At 38.0% G+C, this 8,067-nt stretch overlaps 1 pseudogene; it reads left to right on the top strand.

Annotated features, from left to right (window-relative positions):
• The first annotated feature begins 6,092 nt into the window (after positions 1-6,092).
• On the top strand, positions 6,093-7,533 carry LOC147374047 (endogenous retrovirus group K member 25 Env polyprotein-like; annotated as a pseudogene).
• The last annotated feature ends 534 nt before the right edge of the window (positions 7,534-8,067 follow it).

Genomic DNA, 8,067 nt, shown 5'->3' with positions numbered 1-8,067 from the left:
CTCATTTTCACTATATTGATTCTTCCAATCCATGAACATGGTATATTTCCCCATCTATTAGTGTCCTCTTTGATTTCTTTCACCAGTGTTTTATAGTTTTCTATATATAGGTCTTTAGTTTCTTTAGGTAGATATATTCCTAAGTATTTTATTCTTTCCATTGCAATGGTGAATGGAATTGTTTCCTTAATTTCTCTTTCTGTTTTCTCATTATTAGTGTATAGGAATGCAAGGGATTTCTGTGTGTTGATTTTATATCCTGCAACTTTACTATAGTCATTGATTATTTCTAGTAATTTTCTGGTGGAATCTTTAGGGTTTTCTATGTAGAGGATCATGTCATCTGCAAGTAGTGAGAGTTTTACTTCTTCTTTTCCAATTTGGATTCCTTTTATTTCTTTTTCTGCTCTGATTGCTGTGGCCAAAACTTCCAAAACTATGTTGAATAGTAATGGTGAAAGTGGGCACCCTTGTCTTGTTCCTGACTTTAGAGGAAATGCTTTCAATTTTTCACCATTGAGGATAATGTTTGCTGTGGGTTTGTCATATATAGCTTTTATTATGTTGAGGTATGTTCCTTCTATTCCTGCTTTCTGGAGAGTTTTTATCATAAATGGATGTTGAATTTTGTCAAAGGCTTTCTCTGCATCTATTGAGATAATCATATGGTTTTTATTTTTCAATTTGTTAATGTGGTGTATTACATTGATTGATTTGCGGATATTGAAGAATCCTTGCATCCCTGGGATAAAGCCCACTTGATCATGGTGTATGATCTTTTTAATGTGTTGTTGGATTCTGATTGCTAGAATTTTGTTAAGGATTTTTGCATCTATGTTCATCAGTGATATTGGCCTGTAGTTTTCTTTTTTTGTGGGATCTTTGTCAGGTTTTGGTATTAGGGTGATGGTGGCCTCATAGAATGAGTTTGGAAGTTTACCTTCCTCTGCAATTTTTTGGAAGAGTTTGAGCAGGATAGGTGTTAGCTCTTCTCTAAATTTTTGGTAGAATTCAGCTGTGAAGCCGTCTGGACTGGGGCTTTTGTTTGCTGGAAGATTTTTGATTACAGTTTCAATTTCCGTGCTTGTGATGGGTCTGTTAAGATTTTCTATTTCTTCCTGGTCGAGTTTTGGAAAGTTGTACTTTTCTAAGAATTTGTCCATTTCTTCCACGTTGTCCATTTTATTGGCATATAATTGTTGATAGTAGTCTCTTATGATTCTTTGTATTTCTGTGTTGTGTGTTGTGATCTCTCCATTTTCGTTTCTAATTTTGTTGATTTGATTTTTCTCCCTTTGTTTCTTGATGAGTCTGGCTAATGGTTTGTCAATTTTATTTATCCTTTCAAAGAACCAGCTTTTGGTTTTGTTGATTTTTGCTATGGTCTCTTTTGTTTCTTTTGCATTTATTTCTGCTCTAATTTTTAAGATTTCTTTCCTTCTACTAACCCTGGGGTTCTGCACATCAAAGGAAACTATTAGCAAGGTGAAAAGACAGCCTTCAGAATGGGAGAAAATAATAGCAAATGAAGCAACGGACAAACAACTAATCTCAAAAATATACAAGCAACTCCTACAGCTCAACTCCAGAAAAATAAATGACCCAATCAAAAAATGGGCCAAAGAACTAAATAGACATTTCTCCAAAGAAGACATACAGATGGCTAACAAACACATGAAAAGATGCTCAATATCACTCATTATCAGAGAAATGCAAATCAAAACCACTATGAGGTACCATTTCACACCAGTCAGAATGGCTGCGATCCAAAAGTCTACAAATAATAAATGCTGGAGAGGGTGTGGAGAAAAGGGAACCCTCTTACACTGTTGGTGGGAATGCAAACTAGTACAGCCACTATGGAGAACACTGTGGAGATTCCTTAAAAAACTTGAAATAGAACTGCCTTATGATCCAGCAATCCCACTGCTGGGCATACACACTGAGGAAACCAGAAGAGAAAGAGACACGTGTACCCCAATGTTCATCGCAGCACTGTTTATAATAGCCAGGACATGGAAGCAACCTAGATGTCCATCAGCAGATGAATGGATAAGAAAGCAGTGGTACATATACACAATGGAGTATTACTCAGCCATTAAAAAGAATACATTTGAATCAGTTCTAATGAGGTGGATGAAACTGGAGCCTATTATACAGAGTGAAGTAAGCCAGGAGGAAAAACATAAATACAGTATACTAAGGCATATATATGGAATTTAGAAAGATGGTAACAATAACCCTGTGTATGAGACAGCAAAAGAGACACTGATGTATAGAACAGTCTTATGGACTCTGTGGGAGAGGGAGAGGGTAGAAAGATTTGGGAGAATGACATTGAAACATGTAAAATATCATGTAAGAAACGAGATGCCAGTCCAGGTTCGATGCACGATACTGGATGCTTGGGGCTAGTGCACTGGGACGACCCAGAGGGATGGTATGGGGAGGGAGGAGGGAGGAGGGTTCAGGATGGGGAACACATGTATACCTGTGGCGGATTCATTTTGATATTTGGCAAAACTAATACAATTATGTAAAGTTTAAAAATAAAATAAAATTTAAAAAAAATAAAAATAAAAAATAAAAATGCTAATGAGGAATGTCGATCCATGCTCAGACCAATTCGAGAGACTGGCTCTCTTATGGAATATTTGAAAGCATGTAGGGATATTGGATCTATGTCCCATAGGGCAAAATTGGCAACATTGGAAACCTTTAATGTACAGAAAGCTGCTAATGCCAAATGTTTTAACTGTGGGAAGCCCAGCCGTATGAAAAAACAATGTCGCATGCCAACAGAGGCTGGAAAAAATACTACTACTTCTAATAAGAAGAGACCCCCAGGAGTATGTCCAAGATGTAAAAAGGGGTTCCATTGGCTGAATGAATGTCATTCTAAATTTGATAAGGATGGAAACACTTTGAACCCCAGTGCACAACAAAAACAACAGGGAAACTAATAAAGGGGGCGTCCTCTAGCCCCTTTACAAAAGGAGGACCTAGCGTTATGATGCTACGAAGCAGCTACATCTAAGAGTGCTTGCATTGATATACCTAGTCCATATGATATGGAACTAATAGAATTATACAACCCCCACAAAATTCCCACTGGATATTATGGCTTGATTCCACCCGAGACAGTGGGACTGTTTTGGGGACGTAGTAGCTGCACAATGAGAGGTTTAGTGGTATTGACTGGTGTTGTGGATGAAGATTATGAAGGGGAAATACATGTTATGGTAAATGTTGTGAAAATGGGAAATGTATACTTACAAAAAGGGGAACATTTTGCACAATTATTACTTTTGCCATATGTCAAACCAATGAAGGCATCTGATACAGTTCGGCAGGGAGGCTTTGGCAGTACCAACCTTACTGCTGCACTATCCACCTTATTAAAGGAACATGAGAAACCCATGCTTACTTTATGCGTACGGGGAAAAAATCTCACAGGCATGTTAGATACCAGAGCTGACACTTCAATCATTAGAGCTGCAGAATGGCCCCTTGATTGGGGTAAGGTTATGGCTCCTTCTAGACTATTAGGAGTGGGTGAAACTGATGCCACACAAACTTTTGTCAGTGCATCCTATTTACAAGTGTATGGCCCTGATCAAATTGTAGTTTATCTTAAACCATATATTACTAATATCCCTATCAATTTATGGGGACGGGATTTTCTTGAACAAACGAAAGCCACAAATTCTTTAAATGAACCTTTTTAATGGGGCCATTGAGTTAACACCACTGCCTCTCGATTGGGAATCTGATACCCCAGTATGGACACCTCAATGGCCCCTAACTAAAGAAAAATTGGCAGCTCTTACGCAATTAGTAAATGAACAATTACAAAAAGCTCATATAGAACCTTCATTTTCCCCATGGAATTCCTCTATTTTTGTAATAAAAAAGAAATCAGGAAAATGACGAATGTTGATAGATTTAAGAAATGTTAATAATACCATGTTACCTATGGGGCCCTTACAACCCAGATTGCCCTCCCCTTCTATGGTACCAAAAGGATGGTCTGTAGTTATTATTGACGTACAAGACTGCTTTTTTACTATACCTCTACACCCTAAAGATAGAAAACGTTTTGCCTTTTCAGTTCCTTCTATAAATCACATGGCTCCTGTTAAAAGATTTCAATGGAAGGTGTTACCTCAGGGAATGATGAACTCTCCTACCATTTGCCAATATCTCATATCTGTTTTATTACAACCTATTAGAGATAAATGTCCTACTGCATTTATAATTCATTACATGGATGATATACTTCTTTCTATGGAATCTGAACTCTGTTTGCAACAGTTATACAATGAAGTTACTACTACTCTTCAAAATCATGGCCTGCTTGTTGCGCCAGATAAAATTCAGTGGAAAGCACCCTTTAATTATTTAGGACATGTTATGGAAGAATCTAAAATCAAACCTCAAAACCCTCAAATTTCTATGCAGTCTCTATGCACGCTGAATGATTTTCAAAAATTGCTAGGAGATATCAATTGGCTGCGGCCATCTATTGGCATCCCCACCTATGCCTTACAAAATCTATTTAAAATTTTAGAGGGATCCCCTGACCCTAATAGCCCTAGGAAACTAACAAAAGAGGCCAAAGAAGAACTGGCCTTAGTGAAGAAATGCATTCAACAATCTTTTTCAACTCGGCTAGATTATGATCAACCAGTTTCTTTATATATATTCCCCACTGAACATTCGCCCACTGCAATTATAGCTCAACACAGCCCAATAGAATGGGTGTATTTACACAGTAAACAATCTAAAAAAATTGTATCATATATTGAGAAAATAGGGCACTTAATTGTGTCAGGAAGAAGCCATATACAAACTTTGACTGGATTTGATCCATATGCAATACACATTCCCTTGACAAAAAAGGAATTGCAAATTGCCTTACAATACAACTTGACCATGCAAATGGCATTAAATGATTTTCAAAATGTTATCTCATTTCATTTGCCGAAAGGAAAATTATGGGACTTTCTACAGTGTACTAAATTCATTGTAACTAATATCATTGCATCCCAGCCTATTTCCAATGCACCCACCTATTTCATTGATGGCAACAAGAAAGGCATATCAGGGATTGTTGGCCCTGATATCAAAGAGAAATTACCCACTACCTATTCTTCAGTACAAAGAGTGGAGTTATATGCTTTATATGCTCTTTTGTCACTTCAACCATTATCCTTCAACATATATACTGATTCCAAATACCTTGCTTCCCTTTTTCCTGATTTTGTTACCACCTTTTTATACAACCTAGATGAAGAATTATATACTCTCTTTTCACAGACTCAAGCTTTAATTCGCTCACATATGGAACCTTTCTTTATTGCACATATACATGCTCATTCAAGTTTACCTGGCCCTCTGGTTACAGGAAATGATGCTGTTGACAGGCTCATAGCTCCCATTTTTACGTCTGCCAATGACGAACATGCTAATCTTCATACCAACGCTAACAGATTGCACTCTAAATACCATATTCCTCTCACTGAAGCACGGCATATTATTAAAACCTGTGATGTCTGCACCCCTCTGCATTTACAGACTATGATTTCAAGAATTAATCCCTGGGGGCAACAACCTAATTTCCTTTAGCAATCTGACTTCACTCACTGCTCCTTAGGAAAGTTTTCTTTGCTTTTTGTGTCAGTTGATACATTTTCCAACTTTATCTGGACAATACCTATCTCTTCAGAATCCAGCAAAAATGCCATTTCCGCACTCTTACTCACCTTCCCCATTATGGGGATTCCTTCAGTCCTGAAAACAGACAATGGACCTGCATTTACCTCGAACTCATTTCGTTCATTTTTATCAGAATGGAAAATAACACACATTACAGGAATACCCTATAATCCTCAGGGTCAAGCCATTATTGAAAGAGCCCACCACACCCTAAAAACTCATTTATTAAAACAGAAAGGCAGAATGAATATGGAAGAGGAGATACACTTCTTATCCTATGAACCCTCAATTATTATTATCTTTAACTCTTTATTCCCTAAATTTGTTAAACTTAACAAAAAATAATTCTGACACTCGTGCAGATAGATATTTTGCAGAAGACAAAAACAGCAACTTAGAAATCAATACACCAATATGGTATAAGCAATTTAATCAGTGGCTGCCAGGAATCTTACGACTCGTAGGCAAGGGTTATGGTCTTGTCATTGCAGATGGAGAGGAAATCTGGGTTCCCCTTCGCCATGTCCATTACCGAGAGGGACCCCAAGACCGGACTCCCTCAGGAAGTGATGGAGTTGACACGAAGGGTCTCATCAATGACCCTGGAGGAGCCAATGAGGAAACGCCATCGTCTGAATCCTTACACGACATGGGCTCAAGTGAAACATGACTCATCAGGCTGAGCAGACACTGAAGAGTACTGGAATCCTATGACTCCAGATAAGCTGTTTCTGGCAATGTTAGCTGTTCTTTCCTGTTCCTCTGGGGTAAGTGCAGAATATGTTTATTGGGCATACATACCCAACCCACCACTTCTCTCCATAGTGGATTGGGTAGATAAAGCCCCTATGATCTTTACTAATGATAGCATGCATTTTCCAAGTCCCTGGTCCATAAAGCGACCAATTCATGAAGAAGATGAGGGAAAGCCGTTCAACATTTCCGTGGAATTCAAAACCTTGCCTGTCTGTTTCGGATCTCACCCCCTTTGCATGACTATCTTCCCACAGTGGTGGGCATACTCTGCCAACAATGGGACTGCTTTGCATCTAGGAATGTTTGCTAGGCATCTTTCTTACTTAATGGCTCCGAGAGACATTATCCAGGCCAGATAGCCAACTATTCGAACTCGCTTTTTCAACCAGAGGAACCTTCATGTCATACTGTATCTTGGAGAAGAAAACAGGAGATACAACTGTTACATTGGTCTGATTGTTGAGGCCAATTTGGGAAAGTTTCTATAATTCAGCAAAATCATACTAATCATACATTTAAATTTGTTGACTGGGGATCTCACGGGTTGTTTGTAAACTGTTCTGAAGAGCAGGAGGAACATCATAACTGCTCCTGGTTTAATAGATCAAGCATTGGAGGTTTTCATAAATCTAAGACAAGTTTCTGGACTAATAAGGACATATTGCTGAATTGGTATAACGGGGGCTTATCACCCCCATGACCCAGGATTGTCATCCCCATTGTGGGGCCAGAGCCTCCCATAAACTGTAGGTATGTTTCGTTGTTCTAATTATCCTTCCTATACAATAGTACTGGCTATATTCAATCATGTGTTCAGCTTCCGTATTTGTTTATTGTAGGGCATTTTGATATTGACTTATCAACCAAGATTGTCAATTGTACTGCATGTGCATTGTATACCTGCCTTAATCACACCATTTCATATCACAATGCTAGCATTGCGCTAGTTAAACAAAGATCTGAGTTATGGCTTCCCGTAAACTTAACTGAGCCTTGGACTGATTCTGTATTTCTTTCTGTATTGTTGAAAGCTGGACTTAGGTGATCTAAATGCATCATTGGGTGGATTGTTGCAGGCATCTTAAGCCTTATCTCTATTGTAACTGTAGGAACTTTGTCCAGTATGGCTTTACATAAATCCATACAAAATCATGATTTTATCACTGCTTGGCACAAAGACTCTCATGATCTTTGGACTCAACAAGCTCAAATAGATCAACAATTACAAACACGAATTAATGAGTTACAAACTGTGGTTATCCACTTAGGAGATCAAGTGCAGCAACTGACTTTCCAAACACGTATACATTGTCACTGGAATTTTACTTCTTTTTGTCTGACTAACATGCCCTATAATAGCACTGAATATCCTTGGGATAAAGTTAAAGCGCATTTGCAGGATCTCACACATAACTCAAGTTTAGACATCAATTTGTTGAAACAACAAGTTGCTAATTTTCAAGTTAAGGTACCTAAGAAATTGTACAGCACTCAATTTTATGATACTTTAACCAAAACCCTGTCTCTAGACCCTAGAACTTGGTTTTCAGGAAGCAACATTTTTATATATGTATTAATCACCCTGCTTTCTCT

The sequence above is a fragment of the Bos grunniens genome, chromosome 4 (assembly GCF_055505025.1).
Source record: "Bos grunniens cultivar Pamir isolate PY7600 chromosome 4, Bosgru_T2T1.0, whole genome shotgun sequence".
NCBI lineage: Eukaryota > Metazoa > Chordata > Mammalia > Artiodactyla > Bovidae > Bos > Bos grunniens.
Note: the sequence above shows the minus strand (reverse complement) of the source record. Positions and strands in the feature narration are given on the sequence as shown.